Below are 21,497 nucleotides of genomic sequence, written 5' to 3'. Positions count from 1 at the left end.
AGATGTAAGCTGGTCATAAGGAAACGTTCAAAACTATGCATAAAGTGTCACATACTCCAGCAGGTCAAGCAGATTTCACATTAGTGAACTCTGTTCTTAGTACATAAGTGAGAAGAAAGAAAGAAAACTGACACATCCAGCAGTGGCTGACCCCTCCCGTGTGTGGCGACCCCCTTCAATTCAGCAAACACTCCCTGAGTGGCAGCAGGTGCAGGGCCCCGCGCTGGGCACGTGAGGGATACAAGGACAATCAGGTAGTGCACACTCTGAAGCAGCTTTATATGCCACTGGAGTTACACCTTCTTTGAGTTATACACTTAAACCATCATGGTTGAAGAGTGAAGTGTTTTTCTTATCAGTATGAGCATTCTGTGAAATGGTTGATTTTGAGAGACGTAGTTGCTCTGTTGACCTTTTCCCCATCTTGTTTTTACTGTTGTTGTTGTTGTTGTTCATAAATTGATGCTGTTATGGAAACAATACAGGTAAGAGTCTGTCTTAGATAAGCAATTTTTTCCATCTATTGTCTCCATGGTTTTACATTGTTTAACAGCTTTTTAAAAGACCTCAAAGAATAGCACTAATACACCCAGGAGAAAAAGTCATATAAAGGTATAAAGTTCATTTCATTTTAACCTTGAATACATTTAAACAAAGATAAATAACACACAACGTCAAAATAATCTTAAGTCCTTGACCACATCTTAAAAACAAGACAATTTACTACCATTTAGTTACTTCTTACAGGAAAACAGATACCAGTAGGTAACCATTAGATTTTTCTAGGTGAAAATCATTTCTGAGAAAGCATTCTCTTTACCAAAGCAGCATTATTTCCAAGAAAGAAGCCAATCATTCATCTAGTATTGGTTTATTAAGCAGTTACTGAGGCCAGGCGCAGTGGCTCACACTTGTAATCCCAGCACTGGGAGGCTGAGGTGGGTAGATAACTTGAGCTCAGGAGTTCAAGATCAGCCTAGGCAACATGATGAAACCCTGTCTCTACAAAAAGTACAAAAATTAACCAGGCATGGCAGTGCATGCCTGTAATCCCAGCTACTCAGGAGGCCAAGGTGGGAGGATTGCTTGAGCCCAGGAGGCGGAGGTTGCAGTGAGCTGAGATCATGCCACTGCACTCCAGTCTGGGCAATAGAGCAAGACTCTGTTTCAAAAAACAAACAACCAACAGTTAATGAGGGCATACAATGAGCTAAACACTATGCTATGTAGGTGGATTTTTAAATGAGAAAAACACAGACCCAGCTATCGTGGATTTCTTTGAGAAACATTAAATAAATAAAATTACTCCCAGTTCCTTTGTGGAAATAGGTGTGGGCCTTTAAGAGATAAATACAATCTCTCTCTCCTGGAAAAACCCAAGGAAATATTTAGGACTGTTAAACCATCATGATTCTGGCTCTCACTTCAAATAAACAGGATAAATAAACCTCCCTTCTCTGCCTTTCTAATTTAGCAAAGCCTTTATATACCCTTTAAGAGTAAGTGAATTTCATATTTGCATCTTATTTGAAATGTGCTGGCATTGTGCTAGATTTTTAACTGCAATTTGGCAGCCCTGAGCAGTCTATTTGGAGAGATAAAGCAATATCTGCTCAGAGTTTCTAATTCTGGGCCTATGCACATACAAATGTATGCGCATATTTAGAATATCTGTGAAGAATACATTAGTGCTGGGATTAGGCAGGGGGATAAGCCAGAGACATTCCAGGTAAGTATCCAGTGACACTATTGGATTTCATTAATTAAGTGCTGACTATGTGTTACGCATCACTCTTATACTATATTTAATCTTCAGAGCACTAATAACAATTGCTAACATATACTAAGCATTTTTTATGTGCCAAGCTTTATTTTAAGAATATATATATCAATGTGTTTAATGCTGTCACAGCCTTAAGTTATGGTGGATTCATACCCATGCAGTTGGATATGAAAGTCTAGGTTGGTAACTGCTATATTTTACTGCCTTTCTAAGAAGTGCTACTACCATTCCCCCATGCTCAGATGAGGACGCCGGGGCCTGGAGAGGCTGGCTAGCCTGCTCGAGATCACACAGACAGAAAATGGCAGAGCTGGGATTTGGACCCAGGTAGTCTGGTTCCAACTCCTAATCCTTTATGTTTCATAACGACCAAGCTAGATTTGTCTCTGTGGCACATATCAGAAAGACAGGCTTGGTCTGTGAGAATCAGAGGTGGAGAGAAGTGGGGAAAAATATGTGGAAGGTGTTTTAAAAGTCCCTACAGATGGACTAACATATAAATTACTGTCTAAACTTTTGAAAGTGAAAACAGGCATTGTTAAAATAATAATGCCAGGTAGGACATGGTGGCTCACACCTGTAATCCCAGCATTTTGGGATGCCAAGGCAGGAGGATTGCTGAGCCTAGGAGTTTGAGACCAGCCCGGGCAACATAGTGAGATTCTGTCTCTACAAAAAAAAAATTTATAACCTCATTATAACTATGTTATAACCTGTACTGATATAAAGGCTATGTAGATGTTGGTGTGGATGTGGTGAAAAGGGAACACTTTGATACTGTGGGTGGAAATGTAAACTAGTACAACAACTATGGTGGTACGTGGTAGTCCCAGCTACTGGGGAGGCTGAGGCAGGAGGATCACTTGAGCCCAGAAGGTGAAGGCTACAGTGAGCTCCAATTGTGCCACTGCACGCCAACCTAGGCAACAGAGCGAGACCTCATCTCATAATAATAATAACAATGCCAGGACCACAGGCATAAATCAGAAGGTATAATCCCCCAGCAAGGCTGTCTGTAACATGGAATCATGCCCATATTTCGTGAACTGAAGTACTGAGTACTTGAGTACTTAGTACATGAATTGAAAATTAGTAAAAAGATGGATGGGGTAAACAACCAAATGCCAGTTTCTGTAAGCTAAGTGATCCTTATAATAAGTAAGCCTGGTATAATGTCTTGATAAGCAAACTGTTATAGTAGTGATCTTCCAAAAGCTATTTCAAAATTGCATCACAGGGTAACAAAAAACACATTTTATTTGGAGAACTGAAATGATTCATTGAAACTGGGCAGGCTGTGCATGGTGGCTCACGCCTGTAATCTCAGCACTTTGGGAGGCCGAGGCAGGCAGATCACCTGAGGCCAAGAGTTTGAGACCAGCCTGGCCAACATGATGAGACCCTGTCTCTACTAAAAATGCAAAAATTAGCTGGGCACGGTGGTGTGCATCTGTAGTCCCTACTTGGGACTACTACTCAGGAGGCTGAGGCAGGAGAATTGCTTGAACCTGGGAGGCGGAGGTTGCAGTGAGCTGAGATCATGCCACTGCACTCCGACCTGGGCGACAGAGTGAGACTCTGTCTCAAAAAAAAAAAACAAAACAAAATAGTAAGGAGGAAAAAAAACTGGTCAATATTATTTATATTGTGCATTTATCTAAACTATTTGAAAACAAATTAAGATCTGTATCTATGTTTCAAGTTCTCACTAAGATTTGTTAATTTGCTTATAATGATTCCTTTTCAGAATGAATGAGGGAGATTTAAGTGACCGTACCCTGGACTTTGTTCCTTAGCCTTCAATTGCCTCACATTATTGCTTGTTTCACCTTAACTTATTTGCTTTCACTTATAAACCATAGAAGCACACATATCTCCTTTGAAGAAATCTATGTATAGAGAGCTAAATTTAAAAAGTTGAAACAGTAGATCCATGACATATTTTGAAAAATGCAATGCTTCAAACACTGAAAGTTTCCCAGTTGTAGAACATACCTCAGAAAAATAAATCCTCACAGTTTAGCTTTATTTGTTATTATAAACTTAGACATGAAATAGAAAAAGGAGGTTAAGTTCTATGAACTTAACAAAATAAGTGATTGCTCTGGTAGATTGGGAAGAACAAACTATGTCAGATAGTCAAAGGGAGAGCCCAGAAAAGGGAAAGTCCTACCAAGTCTTGAAACTGCTGCAGGAGAAAAAGTAACTCTATAGTAAATTCACCAGTCAGAAAAGCATATCCCTGTTGGCATATTAATATAGCCATTATAACATGGGAGTAGATGATCTCTCAACTGAAATTATTTTACAAAATTTCCAATTTTTTATACCAGATACTTTTCTAGAACAGCATCAATAGTCATTGAAAAGGGCCGGGAGTGGTGGTTCACGCCTGTAATCCCAGCACATTGGGAAGTCAAGGCAGGCGGATCACTTGAGGTCAGGAGTTTGAGACCAGCCTGGCCATGATGATGAAATCCCATCTCTACTAAAAATACAAAAATTAGCTGGCGTGGTGGCACATGCCTATAATCCCAGCTACTCGGGAGGCTGAGATAGGAGAATCATTTGCACCTGGGAGGCAGAGGTTGCAGTGAGCAGAGATCACGTCACTGTACTCCAGCCTGGGCAACAGCGTGAGACTCCATCTCAAAAAACAAGAAACAAAAAACAAACAAAAATAGTCATTGAAAAAGTATTTTTAGCAGGAATTACAATTGCCCTAGGCGCTGAGAATATAGTGATGAAAAAGACATAGTCCTTACCCTCTGGAACCTTACAATCAAGCAGAAAAGATATGAATTAAACAAATAAACAAATAAATAAATACTCAAACCCCAAAACTAAATCTAACAGGAAAATAACATTCATTTTGTTGATATTCACTGTACAATCAATTCTGCAAGCAAGCAGATATTTTTCAAAGCTTAAAATATCATATATAAAACTGTAGATGAGGAATGAAATTAGTGTTAACATAATTTATGCACAAATAATTATTAGTTCTCATAATTCTGAAATTTTATTTTATAACATATCAGAGAAAGAGAAAGGTGAGAAGCAAGAAAACTGGAAGAATGCTAATGTATTTCCTCATTTGGGGTTTTACTTCATTAATTGTCTTTTCCTTTATTTTACTTTGGCTACCATAGGCGCTTTTCCACATTCCATGTATCATTTATTTATCTTTATATCATTTATATCTTTTTGTTATTTATAATATAAATTATTATAATTAATACTTTAACTCCCACAATTATCACAGAGTACTGAAGAAATAGTGATTAAAAATATCTAGATAATATGGACTTATTTAAAGAAAAACCATGGTAATGTTGATTAGTTTAAATGTGGAGTTCAGGTGGAGAGATTTTAGCCTCTCCATTCCACAATTTCTCTGTAAACATCCATAGAGCTGTTTCACATGAACATCAATATAGATATTTCTACTTTTTTCCCTTATGGAGGGCACAAACATATTTGTCTAAGGGTAAAATTTTGTAAGACTTGGTATTTTTTGAATGTATGTGTACTAGGGTTTCTCCCCACTCTCTTAAAATAAGTAAAACATTTCTGTTTCCAGAGCTTTCCAAATACACACACCCTGACAAATTGGTTTGTGATGATATGAGACTAGGCAGTTTGCCCATAATTGAAGACATTTTGCCAGCAAGTCACAGGCTGCCAAGAGAAGCAGCAGCACCACTGTGAATATGAGCGTATGATCCCTATGTAAATATTGGGGCTTTCTGTCCTTTCCAAAGCAATGATTGAAGCCCAGATGACTGGCAGATACCTTAATTAATCATGGCGCCCTACAGTGGCCATCCTTAAGGAAGGCTGATATCTCAGCTTCTAAAACTCACCTCATTTTTTGATGTGACCCATTTTTTTCTGTCATGACCATGTTGTTCTGAACGGCGACATGAAGAAACTTTGATTTAAATTACAACCTTTATCTTTTTTGAGATGCTTTCAACAGGATTTATGTCAACACTGAATTTTTACTTTTTCACCAGCTGTTTTTAGCCTTCATAGTGTGAATGTATGTATATATTCTCTCTCTCAAAAGTGAAATGGCATGAGGTCTTAAGAAAATCAAATTCTTTAGAAATTCATCAAATATAATTTATATGCAAGTAATTTAAGACCAAAACTCAGAATCCTTTTTTAAATGATGAAGAAATGGATGGTTTTTAATATTGTATATGGGGCTTGTTCCTCCTGCCAAGAAGGGAGTGAATTGCTGCTCCATGGAACACTTTTTTCTCAGGCCATGAAGGGGTGATTTCCTATGCCAGAATAGCAATTTATTAAATAAATTCCTAGTGGCCTAAGATAGTTAATGCACCTTCTAAACAGGAGCCCTCTGGCGCCTTCCCGTTAGTAGTTCTTGCCCATTACATAGAGTTCATAAGAGTCAGTACTGAGCCCATCACAGCTCTTAAGAGCAAACTCTTATTCTGTTTGGTGAGATCAGTTATTGACTTTGGGGAAATGTTTTCTGACTAAACCTATTGGAAGGGGTTCATGCTGTTCATCCTTTCCTGTCTCCATTCCAACTGATAACAGTTACAGTGGCATTTGGAGTTACCTCTATAACTTTTCACTTGAACTTGCAATGTTTAAAAATCCTCCACTCCTTTCCATCCCTCTCAAGAACAGATCCTCCATATAAGTGCCATGATATTCTCCACATTCTTATGTCACTATTAATGGGTCTCAATCTTTTGTCTGCCCCGACACACCTCTCACAAGGAAGAGTGGCTCATGGAAGCGGGTGAGACATTGAGTGGAGGGTGGGGACAAGGCACATAGAGTCAACATGAATGGGTACGATTTATAGAAGAGCTCTCTCCCATTCTCCAAATGCTTCTAGTGCACTCATACATTTAGACATCCTGAAGTATTAAGAACCACTGGTTTGGCCGGGCGCGGTGGCTCAAGCCTGTAATCCCAGCACTTTGGGAGGCCGAGACGGGCGGATCACGAGGTCAGGAGATCGAGACCATCCTGGCTAACACGGTGAAACCCCATCTCTACTAAAAAAATACAAAAAAACTAGCCGGGCGCGGTGGCGGGCGCCTGTAGTCCCAACTACTCGGGAGGCTGAGGCAGGAGAATGGCGTGAACCCGGGAGGCGGAGCTTGCAGTGAGCTGAGATCCGGCCATTGCACTCCAGCCTGGGCGGCAGAGCGAGACTCCGTCTCAAAAAAAAAAAAAAAAAGAACCACTGGTTTGTAACAGCTGTTTTTACCAGCAGCTACTTTTGCAAAATCAACAGATTTTTCTCTCATGTGCCTTCTTTCCTTTCTGTCACATTTTCTAATAAAGGTTTTATAGCTGGTAACATATCTGCCATGGATAACACACAAGTTATATTTTGCTAATTACAGAGCTAATCTAATTAGTGGTCTGAAACTCTCTAAAGGGAAATACATACCCTCATTTATTTACTCTAAGAAGGCATATTATACTAAAAAAAAGTATATAATTATAATGCACCTATTAATTCATCATTGATAAAATGCTGTGTGAATCAGATGAACAAACGCCACCTACAGCTGGCACTGTCTCAGATCCCCATTAGCTGATAATAAGGACTGTGGGCTAGGACTGGCCAAGGCAATGGTGGTGAGGCCAGAGCAGCCCTGGCCAGTCCAGGTTTCTGGGAAGCGGGGGGAGGACATGGGCTGAGCCAGCTGCAGGCTAAGTGGCCACTGTTCAGTACTCCGATGCTGTGGTCTTTGGCATGAGGATAAGAAGCATACGTGGCAAAGAGTGACAGAAGCAGTGGATCAAATCACAAAGATTAAAGAATTTCCTCATCAATATAATATAAGATAAAGGCAAAAGATAGTTCTTTGACAAACAAAAGCAAGTGCTTGGTTAACATCATCTGAATGATGTTTATGAACTTCCCATCACAGCGTACGAAATGCTTAGGGTGTTACTTGTTTAGTGGGTTATATTAATAATATATTAATGTATGGAAGTAATACATGCTCAATGCTGATATCCACTAATAAAGGAAAAATAATAAAAATTCCTATAGTCACAGCAATCAGAGATAGGAATTGTTAACATACTGCCGTTTGACTTGCCAGTATTTTTCCTAGATGTGTAGATTATATATATATATTTTTTTCTAAAATCATATGCTCTGAAGTACTTCAGAGTATTTTAAAGTCTTTCTTAAACTTGGCAATATAAATGAACATTTTTATTTATACATGTTTTAGAAATGGAAAGATACTCAAGAAATTCATCATTTATTTGTCAAAGAGGATTGACTAGTTGTTTTTACTAATAAATTTCTTCAAAGTAAATAGCCCTTTTGTGTGTGTGTGTGTGTGTGTGTGTGTGTGTGTGTGTGTGTTTGAAAATTCCACTTTTTCACCTTTTATCAGGTCACTTATTCTAGACCAATAGACCTAGAGCATAAATTTCTCCCGCTGTTCATTTTACCACTCTATGGGGTAGAATGGCAATAAGTTATAAAGTAGTTGATGAGTATTTTTCTCATTTCAGTACAGGGCTGATGGTTCCTGCATTAAAAATTACCTGTAACCTTCTAGATCTATCTTTCAGGTAGTTATCTATGTAATTTAATATGCTGGTCCAGGCATATTAGAGTCAGCTAAATATATGGATTGTGTGTGTCAGCTCTTTCTCATAAATAATAATGTTGTACTTTCTCTCTCAAAACAATTGGCTGCCACGATGACAACTTATTGTAGAAAAAACAAAGAGGATCCTTAATACTTTTTAAATAATAAAAATTAGAATGTGGTAAGCTCAAAGGCCTAGCAATTACGTTCCACTTGTTTAGAATGTAATCCAAATTCTCACATTAATTCCATGCTGTGTGTTTAAATTTTAGTTCACTGAGGCTTACTGATTAGATCAGATACATCTAGTAGCATTTCTTTCCACATCTAGCTAACTATGGTATTGGATTTAGCAACAATTCCCTTCAGAGCCCTGATGTGGCATCTGGAGAAACAGCTGTTCAGTTTCATGTTAAAGAGATATTCATGGAATGAAATGTCTATGTGTAAAACTAGATATGGATTTTATATGTCCTGTTTTTATTTAATGAAAGGGTATATTGCTTTAAGAAATCATTAAGTCTTTTAATGTTTATTTATATTTTCATTTTGCATAACAAGGTTTTCTCAGACGCTGATGCCACCCAGATCCCAACACACTCCACGTGCCTGAAATACATGTGTTTTCTAGGACCTGCAAAGGTCATGTCTGAGCTGTACACTGTGGCAGGCACACGTTACAGACCCCACTGTCCTCACAAACAAGTGCTGCTGACCATGAACACGGGGTCTCTGAACACAGTGCTAACCCAACCCCAAGTCTCACTCTCTGCTTAGGGCTCTGCACCTTAGGCATTCCAGGACACACTTCTATAGAGTTTTCAAAATTAGAATCATGCACTTCCAATAGAAACGGCAGAGGGAAAAAGCCAAAACAAGTATTGTGCTTGATTCTGGCTTTTACTTTAGTCAATGGCAAATACCTAAAGCTCCTCTTCACTTTACAGCCCCAAAACTGACTGCTGCTAAGAAGTCCTTCTGCAGATAAGACTGGACAGATTGGCTTTCCTAAAGCCCAATGCCAACTTCAAATGCACAACTCACTTGCACCGGGATGCTTTTTATGAGAATCTTAGATATAAAACTAGTTTTAGGCCGGGCGCGGTGGCTCACGCCTGTAATCCCAGCACTTTGGGAGGCCGAGGCGGGCGGACCACAAGGTCAGGAGATCGAGACCACGGTGAAACCCCGTCTCTACTAAAAATACAAAAAATTAGCCGGGCGCGGTAGTGGGCGCCTGTAGTCCCAGCTACTCGGGAGGCTGAGGCAGGAGAATGGCGTGAACCCGGGAGGCGGAGCTTGCAGTGAGCCGAGATCGCGCCACTGCACTCCAGCCTGGGCGACAGAGCGAGACTCCCTCTCAAAATAAATAAATAAATAAATAAATAAATAAATAAATAAATAAATAAAACAAACTAGTTTTGGCAAAGCCAGCACACAGACAGGACCTCTCTCAACCATCACCTCCTGAGCCTATTAACTTACCTGCAGCCACACCCATCCTTTCCTTTTATTGGGGGTGGGGGGGTGGCAGATCTCAGCTCGCTGCAACCTCCGCCTCCTGGGTTCAAGCGATTCTCCTTCCTCAGCCTCCCAAGTAGCCAAGTAGCTGGGATTACAGGTGCGCGCCACCATGCCCAGTTAATTTTTGTATTTTTAGTAGAGATGGGGATTTACCATGTTGGTCAGACTGGTCTCGAATTTCTGACCTCAGGTGATCCACCCACCTCGGCCTCCCAAAGTGCTGGGATTATAGGGGTGAGCCACCATGTCTAGCCCCTCCTTTCCATCTTAAACCGAAAATCATCCCTCTCTCTGCCTAGGTCAATGTGTCTTTCACCACTTGTTCTCTAGACCCCAACCCTCCTCCTTTTTCAAGGGCTGGTTCCTTAATGATCTCATTTCCTTCTGTGTCTTTATCCGTTTTGCCACCAGTATTTAAACATACTCTAATCTACTTTCAAAACAAACTCTCCACCCACCTCTCACCCTCCTGCCCCACCAGGTATAGCTATTCCAGCTCCCTCTCTTCACAACCAAATATCTGAGCTCTCTCTATTTTTTATCTTTGTTTCCTCACCTCCCACCCATCCTTTGAACCCTTGTCACCTGTTCTGACACTGTTCTCACTGAGGTCTCTGACTTCTATGTCATAGGGCTCAACCTAATGGATACTTTGCAGTCCTTCCATTACCTTGACAGTCCCACAGCAGGTGGCATTGTTGAACATTCCTTATCTTGGACTTGTCTCCCCTTTCATCCTCGGTGACTGCCTTCTCTTGGTTTTTGCCCTCCTACCTGGTTCAAAGCTCCTTCCTATTCCTCCATCCATCATATCAATGTTGGTGCTCTGGCTATATTTCATCGCTCATCCTCTCCTCTTCTCACTCTTCCCGCTGTCCCTGGGCCATCTTATCCTTTCCTGTGGTTTAATTAGCATATACCAATGATCCACCCCCCCACACCAACATTCATCTCCAGGACAGATCTTTCTCCAGAGGTGCACACATATGGATAACTTCCAAGGACATATCTCAACATAAAGACCTCAAACTCAACATGTCCAAAAGGGAGCCCATTATCCCCCTTGCCCTACAAATGTATACTTTCTCTTGCACATGATTTATGAATGAATGGTGCCATGCATGCAGTCACCTGTCAAGTCATACGTGTCTGTTCTGTCTCCTTCACCCCACATCCATTAGCAACAGGAACCAGTGAGGAGGAATCACATCACTGTTTAAAGTACACTGTTACCTAAGCAGAGCTACCTCTTTCCTCTTGCAGTTCTTACCTTAGGCAGCCTCTCTGGAGAAAAGAGAAAAAAAAGACAAAAATAGAGAAAAATTGCTCTTTTCCTTGGCTAGAGAATGTCAAGAGGTAGATTAAAATAAAAAGCCACAGCAGAGCTTTACCCCCAACATAGCGTCTCTTTCCCGGCTGCTGCTATGACTCTAAGGTCAAGTGTAGACAAAGAGTGAAATTCTCTACCACTTTCCTGCTCCTAGAATTAGGTGAGCAGTTTTTTAAAAAATCATAGTTTAGCTGCAAAAAAGAAATTTATGTCTTTAAAAGCTAGATAAACTGAATGTAAGAATTCACCAGATATATATTGTCAAGGAAATAGAATACGGAATTGGACATTTTCATGAACATCTAGACCTGTGCGAATATGCTACCACAGGCCGTACATGACTATTTAATTAAAATTAAACAACATTTTAAAGTCTAGTCCTCAGTCACACTAGCTACATTGCACCTACTCAGCATCCACACATGGCTAGCTAGTGGCTACCCCAGTGACCAGTGTAGAATAAAACATTTCCATCATTACAGAAAGTCCTATTTGACAGTGCTAGTCTAGACAAATACAATTACAGAAATGAGGATGGAAAATAAAACAAAGAGGGGTAGGATATAATGAGAGAGGAAAATCCCAGTGGTGAATTTACAATGGAAAGAGCTATGTCTTTGGCATAAATGTAAGAGGAGGTCTGACAAATAAGTAGGAGGCCTGAGGGGATGTTTAGGGAAAGGTCGTCCCTGACCTGGTGGAATGGTAGCGTTCAGAAGAACTTGAGACTGGCCTTGATATTAACATTCTCTGGTTCTTTCTCAAGTTACACTACTGCCTTCCTGGAAGACCTGAGCAGCAGTTGTCAGTGCTGGGGTCCAGACACTCAGAAGAGTTGGCATTGATTTTCAGTACACTAACAATCTACTAACAACTATATTTAAAGCAACATTTTGTGCGTGGTGGGCATCATTACGAGTTAGGCTCTTCCTATAATAACCAAATCACGAGGGACTTGCGTTTTGATATTCCCTCCTGAGTGAAGGAGAAAGTAGTAGCCAGCATTCAATTGCCCACACTCTATTTCTCTAGAAAGAGAATCTCCATGATGTTAGGAGTTAAATCTAGTTTGTTCTAACATTTACAACAGTGCCTGGCACAGAGTAAGGATTCCACACATATTTGTTGCATGAAAATATGTTGGGCATCATTCATAAGCCTAAAGAAAGTTGGAAAACACCCAGCCTATAAAATAAAATATGCCTTCCAAGTATAACATTTAAGAATTCAGGGCCGAGCGCAGTGGCTCACGCCTGTAATCCTAGCACTTTTGGAGGCCGAAGCAGGTGCATCACCTGAGGCCAGGAATTCAAGACCAGCCTGACCAACATGGTGAAACCCTGTCTCTACTAAAAATATGAAAATTAACCAGGCACATGCCTGTAGTCCCAGCTACTCGGGAAACTGAGGCAGCAGAATTGCTTGAACCTGGGAGGGAGAGGTTACAGTGACCTGAGATCACGCCACTGCACTTTAGCCTGCACTACAGAGTGAGACTCCGTCTCAAAAAATAAATAAATAAATAAATAAAGGCCTACTTCCAAACGATTGCAGGCATATCTTCGCTTTTATTCTTCCCCTCAGCCTAGACTCCAAAGCCACTGGCCAATTGCTTTTCTTCCATAAAACGCCTTGCACTCTTGTCCCTTTATGCCTATCAAATCCTACCAATCTTTTAAGACTGTTCATCTCAGTTATATACATCTTCTCTTTACTTTCCCAGCATGTAAGCATGTATCAGGAATTTATTTGACACTGGTGCCACTCTGTTTTGATAGAGATTAAGTTCTCTGCCTGGCTATCTCCTCCTACTTATGGTAAATCCTTTATTCATTCCTCCTTGTGTTCCCTCAGAGACAAGTGCAGTACCTGCAGGGCACACTGCTCAGTCAATTGTTCTCAAACTGGATTGTTTAGGAATTTATCAGGGTTTGGTTCATCATACAGTCTTAATATTTGTCAAACATGTAAATGAATTATGATGATGATAACTAACACTTACTGAGCACTTACTATGCACAGAACTAGGCAAATTATTTATATTATCCTGAGACAGGCAAGGTAACTCACCCAAGACCACATGGACTTAGGTGGCAGAAAGAAATTCAGACCCGTGTCTGACTCTTCTTTCCTTTGATGCAGTGTGTTTTATCATCTGTAACAAATGTGGATTGGGTTTTTTTTTTTCTACTTTACAGATATTACTTTTGATGTTCTGTATAAAATATAAATGATTATTACCCACAAACAACTTTTAACACCTGCCATATATTTTCCTATGATTATGAACACCAAATTGTTTTGGTGGCATTTTAGTACCTAACATGAGCTACAACCTACTGACGTTTATCATCCTCCATGTCTACTATAATCAACTTAACCATTAAAGGGAAAATTAATTTTTTTCTGCAATTAGATAATCCTTCAGAATTATTTATGCATAACAAAAAGAACAAATTCATCCTAATGTATTCTCATGGAATTTCATGTGAATTTTAAAGCTCCTTTGCTATCTACAAAGGTGAACAGAGAGAAGCATTAGTCAGAGCATGTTTTTATTGTAACTTAGGATCACTCTTCTTCAAGGAGGTGGGAATGGAAATGGGTATGACACTTTAGTTGTGCAACATTGTTTCCTGTTTATGAAGCCAGGTAAATTATATGAGAGAGAGAAACAAAACATTCTACTAACAACACAACTAAATGGCATGGTATCAAAATAAATTTTAAGCAACTAATAATTAGAGTCAAAAAATTCAAAGACAAGATTAAAAAAATTTATAAAGTAGAGAGAAACCTCTTCTGATGGACAGTAAATGAAATGCATGGCTTTTTCTTATCCTTCTTGATTCTCTCTACTGTATATAACTTTGAGAAGTGGGCTTTGAAAATGCATTTCAGCTTCTCTCCATTGTATGGCAGAATAAGAAGCTTTGCCTTGTTCCTAAAATTGCATTTAACAGATCTGTTATTTTGGTAGACTGAACTTTTGTAATATTGTACTTGATTCTAGAATATAGCTTTCATTGGTTTGTTCTTTTCCAATTATTGGTTTAGGTTATGCTACGGTTTGTGATGTAGAAATACTATACACTAGATTTACATATATATTCAGTTGCTACATGCTTTTTTAAAACACTGTATCATCAAAAGCACATAAAATCTAGCTATTTTCTTTATGAAAATGGCTATTTTGGTTTATATCAATGATGTTTCTGGGGATTTTAAGTGTAAGTATAGACTTATTTTCATTCAAAAATCACTTTTTTGCCAACTCTCTCCTCACGCCTTCAAAACCAGGAAATGTGCCAAGGTTTTTAGAAAATATATTTACTTATTCTTCAAATGTACTTGGAAGGAGATTAAAGCATAGAAAAATAAAAGCAGATGAATAGGATTTGTGGGCTAAAAGAGATATATTCAATTCATTTAGTTGTCAGTTCCAAGAAGGAAAGAGAGAAAGAAAGAAAGAAAGAAAGAAAGAAAGAAAGAAAGGAAGGAAGGAAGGAAGGAAGGAAGGAAGGAAGGAAGGAAGGAAGGAAGGAAGGAAGGAAGGAAGGAAGGAGGGAAAGAAGAAAGGAAGACAGACAGGCTCAAAAATTTGAGGCAATTATTGCAATGTTTCTCCAAAACTACGCCTTAATTAATTATACCTATCACATTATTGAATTAACTTCTGTTTTAAACATGTGTATAAATATTACCCTTCTTTGTACTTGGTAGGGGCAATGACAAATGTTTTCTAAAAGGAATATATCTAATGTGGACATTGAAGTTTTATAAAGATAAAAACTACTAGAAGTTATGTATCCAGCTGGATGGTTATTGATTCACAAAAGTATAGATGATGTTAGCTTGCCTCACCCAAAGATCCACTGAAAAAAAGAATTTCATCACTGCGAAGTACAAATTCCTTCAATTTAGGCATCAAGGAGAAGATGTGCAGGCAGTAGGAAATCCTGGGCTTAGATATGGACCTGCCTACTGGTTTTCCCAATTTTAAGAAATGAGGATTATCAATCACATAAGACAAAACAGGTAGAATCAAATTGCATAATAGAAAGTTATTTTTATTCCAGTTTTAAAATTCTAAAAACTTTACTTTCCTTTTAGAATCTATAAGGCTATTTCAAAGGGCAATGTAATACTCCTTGGGGAATGGAGGAGAAAAGCAATTAAAAACCAGTGTAATAAAATTAGATTCCATTTCAGTCACCAAATATGTGCAGTGTGCTTTATGCATGTTACGGCTAATACAGCAAGTCTTTGTTTTATAAATCTAAGGACATCACAGATAACAGAAGTTAATTTTCTGAGGTACTTAAACTGTGCCTTAGCTTCTTCACCTGTAAAATGGATCAGTAACAACAATTATTTGTTGGGTTACTACAAGGATTGAATGAAATGTGTACACAACTTGCCCTGACTAGTGAAAGCACTTAATGAAGGCCACCTGGTAGTGAAGAGTGTGAAGTCACTTTCTCCCTGGTCCCAAGGCCCCACCCCTTTTCCACTATACCACACAGAGCATAAAGGAATGGAAGTCTAAAAGCTCCTGAAGACATCTTCAAACTTTAAAATATTTGGTCAGGTGCAGAGGCTCACGCCTGTAATTCTAGCACTCTGGGAGGCCAAGGCGGGTAGATCACCTGAGGTCAGGAGTTCGAGACCAGTCTGGCCAACATGGCGAAACCCCATCTCTACTAAAAATACAAAAATTAGCCCAGCATGGTGGTGCACACCTGTAATCCCAGCTACTCAGGAGGCTGGGGAAGGAGAATTGCTTGAACCCGGGAGGTGGAGGTTGCAGTGAGCCAAGATCATGCCATTGCATTCCAGCCTGTGCAATAGGAGCAAGACTCCATCTCAAAGAAAAAAAAAAGTTTAAAGTATTTTCACAGAATTATAATATTTAAAGGCCAAATAGTAAATTTTGAGCTGCCACTTAGAATTCCAATGAAAACATATAGTATTTCTTGCCCTGAACCAGCAGTGAGAAAAAAACTCCTGTTCTGCTTCCAGTAGTGGGCGTGGTATTGGTAGTACAAGGGGTAACCCTATAATCAGGCATTATTATTAAAAATTAAAATAATAAAATAAAACATTGATATTGTTCCATGGGGGAACATGCTAAATTCTATAAAATAATATTTAAATAATGATTTAAAGACTTTCCATGAGCCAGGCAGTTCCATGAGATACAGAATAACGGCAGTAAGCCAAACACAACCAGTATGTAATGTGTATCCATGGGGTAAATCATGTCAGACACCCACTGGAGAATAATATTAGCAGAGTCAACTACAAAAAATATCAAAAGATATTCTTATTCTGAGTCTCAGGCAGTTACATGCAAAATGACTAATATATCATTATGAATGTCAAGGGACAGTTGGTAAAATGAAATCGATGGTCCAAATTTCCTTGTAATTTCATTGATTTGAATGCACATGTTTTCGCATTTAACATGTGTGAAACCAGAGTTGAAAAGAGGAGATAGAAAATTACAGTCAATTTTGACTGGCAGCTATTGATACAGTTGCCACAATGCGCAAACACACAGACATGGCTGCCATTCCTGGTGGCACAACTGCTGCAGAGCTGCAACCCGTGACATTTGAGCCAAGAAACCATTTAATGATTATTTGAGAAAAGAATGAGTTGCTGTCTGAAAACTTTCTGCAGACAACTTCCGGGAAGATCAAGAAAGTTCCAGCATATAAATGCATAGAAAGGTTTAGATGAAATCCAGATATGACAGAGGGGCCCTCAGAAGTGCTACTTCAGCAATGCCTCTGTGGGCCAGAGAACCTGTGAGGACAACAGGGCCATAGATGGACATGAATTGAAAAGATTCAGAAGCGACTGCTTACAAAAGTACTATAGCATTTCCTTACATTTACTTAGCTTTGCTTTTATTGTTATGTATGTTTAACTGCTAAATCATCAATATCTATGTAAAAATAAGCCTAAGATAGCTCTATCAATAAGTTGAAAAGAAAAATCTAAATGGGAAAAATATTGTAAACTTTTAATATAGTTAAACTGGCAGCATTCTCCTTTCTTAATGGTACTTACTGGTGGTGCTTTTCATCTTAGATTTGATGAGATACAATATATTTGATACAGAATGCTACAGTTTGAATATATTCCCTTCAAAATTCAGGTGTTGTCAATGTGATAGTATTAAGTGGTGGGGCCTTTAAAATATGATTAGGCCATGAGGGGTGCTCCCTCAGTAATGGGATTAAGGTCCTTACAAAAGAGGCTTCGAAAAACATTCAGTCTCTTACCCTTCTGCCTTCTGCTATGTGATGACACAGCCAACATTCTCCGGAGAATGCAACTCTCACCGGACAACCCAACCTGCTGGCATCTTGATCTAGGACTTCCCAGCCTCCAGAAGTGTGAGAAAAAACATCTTTACCCAGTCTCAGGCATTCTGTTATAGCAGCACCAATCAGACTAAGACACCACTTTCATCTGGTCTCCTCATCCCTCAAGCACCCCCTCTTTTATCAGAACTTTGTCAATCTTCTTCTTCTACTGTCCTGCTTCTTGATATGTAGTCCTTACATTTTGATTCTGTATTAAGTTTAGTCCCCACAGAAGATAAATAAAGGTTAAGAGGACAGACCTAAAGTCACACTGCTGAGATTCCAATTCTAACTTTCTTGGTTACTGGCTGTGTGACGTTGGGTAAATTATGAAAAACCCATCTTTACCTCAGATTCCTCATCTGTAGAATGAGAATAATCTCATAGGATTGTTGTAAAGATTAAATGGGATAATACACGGGGAGTGCTTTGAATTATCCTGGGCACATATTAAATTTTTTTTTTTACTGTTGGCAACCATATTTTTTGATGTTTTTGTTTTGTAATTGAGTAATGAATGTAACTTTTTTTTTTTTTTTTGACAGAGTCTCACTCTATTGCCCAGGCTGGAGTGCAGTGGCGTGACTGTGGCTCACTACAAGCTCTGCCTCCCAGGTTCATGCCATTCTTCCATCTCAGCCTCCTGAGTAGCTAGATGCCCGCTACCACACCCTGCTAATTTTGTTTTTGTTTTTTTTAGTAGAGATGGGGTTTCACCATGTTGGCCAGGACGGTCTCTATCTCCTGACCTCGTGATTCAGCCGCCTAGGCCTCCCAAAGTGCTAGGATTACAGGTGTGAGCCACCGTGCTTTCATTCATAGAATGAAAGCTTTTATTCTATCATATATTGAAAACAATTTTCATTAATGAGTCACAAACTTCTTTTCTGTTCCCACCCTCCACATTCTATTGCCCAGCTGCTATGTAGTAAGGACTTGTGTTCCTCCAATACAAAATCTTCTATCATTATCTTACATGTCATTTTGTTAAGTTTTCCCAGAAACCCTCTGATGGGGTATTAGTAACCTCACTTTTCAGATAACAGAACAGACTGGAAAGGATTTAGTAACTTACGTAAGGTCGCATAGTGATATAGTCTGGCTCTGTGTCCCCACCTAAATCTCTTCTCGAATTGTAATCCCCATAATTCCCATGTGTCAAGGAAGGGACCTCATGGGAGGTGGCTGGATCATGGAGGTGGTTTCCCCCATGCTGTTCTCATTATAGTGAGTTAGTTCTCATGAGATCTGATGATTTTATAAGCATCTGGCATTTGTTCTGCTTGCACTTCTCTCTCCTGCCACCAGGTGAAGAAGTCCTTGCTTCCCCTTCACCTTCTGCCATGATTGTAAGTTTCCCGAGGCCTCCCAGCCATGCAGAACTGTGAATCAATTAAACCTCTTTCCTTTATAAATTACCCAGTCTTGGGTAGTATCTTTGTAGCTGTGTGAGAATGGACTAATACACACAGCCAGGTGTGAAGAGCTGGGATTTGTATCCAGGCCTTTGTGACTTCAAAGCTCTCATGTCCATTTCTGGCTCCCAGGTAATCCATATATATCAGAGGAAGAAAAGGAAAACAAGACACATAATGACTGCAGAGTTGCAAGCTCATTCTTAAGGCAAGCAATTGTAATTCTCAGCAGCTTTGTGGGGTTCAAAGTCAGGTCTGAATGATCCTGGACTGTTCTTAACTACTTCACTCTCTTTTGCCTTTATTTTGGTAGAGGGTAGAAGTACCCTTTAGGGAAGAAATAATTCTCTCCAGGGACAAAATTATGGGTCACAAATTCATATCAAATATATCTAAAAGGGGATGTGTCAAAAATGTAATCTAAGAGGTAAATTAGGGTTTGTGCCGAACACATCAAAATGTCTTGGTGTTTTGTCTAGCAGTATACCATATACTAACATGTATGTGATTAAGTATATTAACCATAGTTTGATTAGCTATAATTGCAGAAATCAATTGATTCTTACTAGTTTTAATTGCAGACATATATCCCTCTCATAATTCATAGTAGGACTATATGACCTAAAGAAAATCTTAATTCAAATAGTGCCTCATTGGGAGTCTGAGGTGGGAGGAGCCCAGAAGTTTGAGGTTTCAGTGAGCCACAATCACACCACGGCACTCTAGCCAGGGTGACAGGGTGAGACCCTGTTTTCCTGTGTCATTTTAGTATTTTTTGTGTGGTTTCACAAATTAAAATGTTTAGTACATTTCTGCAACAGCAAACCTAATTGAGTTTATAAAATATTATTTTATGAATTTTATTTGCATTTATGGTTTTATAGACAAGTAAACAGGAAAGTCAGAAAATCTGAATAATAACAAAATCACACCATAAAGTGCACTTCCAAAAAAGGGAAACTTGGTTTCCCAGGTATAGGGGAGAAAGCCACTATCCTTCCAACACAAAGCCAGTGTTCCTTCAGGTTCCCTGAAAATAGGAAATGCCCTGTCTAACCATCTCATATAACCTAAGCATTCAGTTTCTTTAGGCTTATGAGAAAGCTTACTTAGTCCTTCATTCTTTCTACAATATTACTGAGCACTGCACCATGCCAGATAATACACTAGGAATGAGGGAAACACCAAGCGGGGAACAACCCCAGTGGGACAAACCAGATGGACTGATGGCCTGGTGGAGGTCATCAAGAAAAAAAAACAAAAACTTGAGGTTATTCACAGATCCCATCTGTGTCTCAAACCTTTCACAGGGTGTGTTTACCAATGCTGTCCACTGAGCACTTTTACAGATGGGAGACTGAAGGTGTAAAAGGAAGTGACTTAGATAGCTCCGCTCACCAGCAAAACCAAGAGACTGGATTTAAGAACTTCTGATTTACAGGCAAGGATTTTTTTTAATTAAATGTATATTCTTCACTCAAAATGGATATTTTTGTAAATGCTATTATGTAGATTAATTAACTTCCAAAATGAAGTTGAAGTTAAATTGATTGAGCTAAAGGGATCTAAAACAATGTACACTGAATACACAGTGTTCACAATTGGTGCTCATTATTCAGCCAAGAAACAAATGAGATTCCACAGACATCCTGTTATTGGTACATGAATGTACTTCAAAGTAGACGAGTTAGTCAAAAAAGTGTCCATAATTACATGAATGTACTCTGTCCTCAGGGTAACTCTGGGAGGTGGGCGGGGGGTGGGGGGGCGGGTGGAGTAAGTTTTTCATTTAAAATTATTCAAGATTCCTCTTTTAAATTAAAAAAAATTCTCAGTGGGACAGCAAATGGCCTGGAATGAAACTAGAAGATATTCATTATCTAGATTCAGATGAAAGATGTTTTAAAAGCTGCCTTATGTGATGTGATTTCATTAATGATATAAACCATCCTCTTCTTTGACAAACACTTATTTGTGAACTTTACTGCAGGCGTACATTTCCCTATTTTTAAAAAGTACTTTTTAGGGCTGCCCACCAGTGTCATGAACTTTTCTAAATATGCTTATCAGATCAAGGAGGACTTGAAGTATAAGGTTTTAAGGCTGAAAGATCAGGTTTTCAAGCCACAATTCTGGCCCCTGCAGAGCCCTGGGGCAGTTTGGAGCTTTAGTTTATGAACAAAAGGGTTATGTCTATGCCTTAAAAACCAGGGATCTAAGTTCAAACTAAGTCCATTCTAGAAAAATGAGTCTTTTTGGAAGGAGCCACAGAACGCTTTAGGTATACTTCCCAGGATTTGACATCAGACAAAAGCCAGGATTCAAGGAGATGGAAGAATGCCAATCGTCTGCCACCAACCTGGGGTGTTATCACGGACAGGCCACAAATTCCTGGCACGTTAGTCTCTTAACTACACAATTTATGAATCAGACTAGGTTATCCCCAAGGTCCTTTTC

General features: G+C 39.2%; 1 protein-coding gene across 1 annotated transcript in view; it reads right to left on the bottom strand.

The window, feature by feature from the left end:
- LOC105488991 (sterile alpha motif domain containing 5) overlaps positions 1 to 21,497 on the bottom strand; it is a 486,349-nt gene that overhangs the window by 396,161 nt on the left and 68,691 nt on the right. The gene's annotated exons all lie outside the window — the stretch shown is intronic.

Source organism: Macaca nemestrina, chromosome 5, assembly GCF_043159975.1.
Source record: "Macaca nemestrina isolate mMacNem1 chromosome 5, mMacNem.hap1, whole genome shotgun sequence".
NCBI classification, from domain to species: domain Eukaryota; kingdom Metazoa; phylum Chordata; class Mammalia; order Primates; family Cercopithecidae; genus Macaca; species Macaca nemestrina.
The sequence above is the reverse complement of the archived record's forward strand: the minus strand, read 5'-3'. Positions and strand labels throughout refer to the sequence as shown.